At 60.2% G+C, this 1,009-nt stretch overlaps 1 protein-coding gene across 2 annotated transcripts in view; it reads right to left on the bottom strand.

Moving 5' to 3' along the window:
• GPT2 (glutamic--pyruvic transaminase 2) overlaps window positions 1-1,009 on the bottom strand; it is a 27,094-nt gene that overhangs the window by 9,244 nt on the left and 16,841 nt on the right. The gene's annotated exons all lie outside the window — the stretch shown is intronic.

Below are 1,009 nucleotides of genomic sequence, written 5' to 3'. Positions count from 1 at the left end.
GCCCCGCCGCCCCGCCGCCCCGCCGAGAAGGCCTGACCCGCCTGACCCGCCTGACCGAAGGCCTGACCGCGCCGCTCTCGGCCCCTCGCGGCACCTGCCCAGGCTGGAACTACTTCGTTGTTCATCCACTGTCACTGTCGGGCACCCCACGAGCAGCGCCCACACCTGCCCTGTCCCTCCCCGTCCGGCCTCGCACCCCACCCTGCCCACTCGGGACAGCAGGACACCCCAGGCTCTCTGGGGCGGGTGGGTCGGTGGGAGGGCCAGGCAGAGTCCCCCTTCCTCCACTACCCCCTTTCTCCTTCCCAGCCCGCTCCCTCTCCTCTTCCCAGACACGGAGGGGAGAAGGCTAGGCCACCAGGTCACAAGGAAGACCGAGGGTCACTCTGCTGTCCCTTCGCTCCCATAGGAATGAACATTTTAGGCCCGTCTGCTATAAGTCAAAGGCCACAATTTGGGGTGCGCGTGCCCATAGGAATGAACATTTTAGGCCCGTCTGCTATAAATCAAAGGCCACAATTTGGGGGGTGTGTGTGTGGGGGGGTTTGTGTGTGTGTGCGTGCGCGCGTGCGTGTGTGTGCGCGTAGGGGGCAGGTACTAGGGAGCAGAGAAATGAAGCTAGTGCACTAAAAGCTCGGATTAACTGGAAATCATGCAGAAACGAAGATGAAGTGAAAACAGCATTTGACAGGTCTTCAATTTCTTCTTTGCAAAGCAGGAAAATAATGGGCAGGCCCTGGTTCCAGACCGGGGTTCAAGAAGCAACAGCTAAGGGATTAATTAAGGTCCCTCTCTTTACCAGGGGCTGTGAGGACCACGTGAGACCACAAGGGGGCACAGCGTCTCAGCACCAGCCCAGCACCCACCCTCCCTTGCTGAGAAAGTTCAGATTTGCCCACAGGGAACACCTCTCCCCTGCTCTCAAGGGGAGGTTTGGGGGTCAAGGCAGAGGCCCCACCCCTTGCTCAGGGGCCTGGCCAATTTGCACTTCTCAACCACAGGACCACAG

The sequence above is a fragment of the Pteropus alecto genome, unplaced genomic scaffold, assembly GCF_000325575.1.
Source record: "Pteropus alecto unplaced genomic scaffold, ASM32557v1 scaffold123, whole genome shotgun sequence".
NCBI lineage: Eukaryota > Metazoa > Chordata > Mammalia > Chiroptera > Pteropodidae > Pteropus > Pteropus alecto.
The sequence above is the reverse complement of the archived record's forward strand: the minus strand, read 5'-3'. Positions and strand labels throughout refer to the sequence as shown.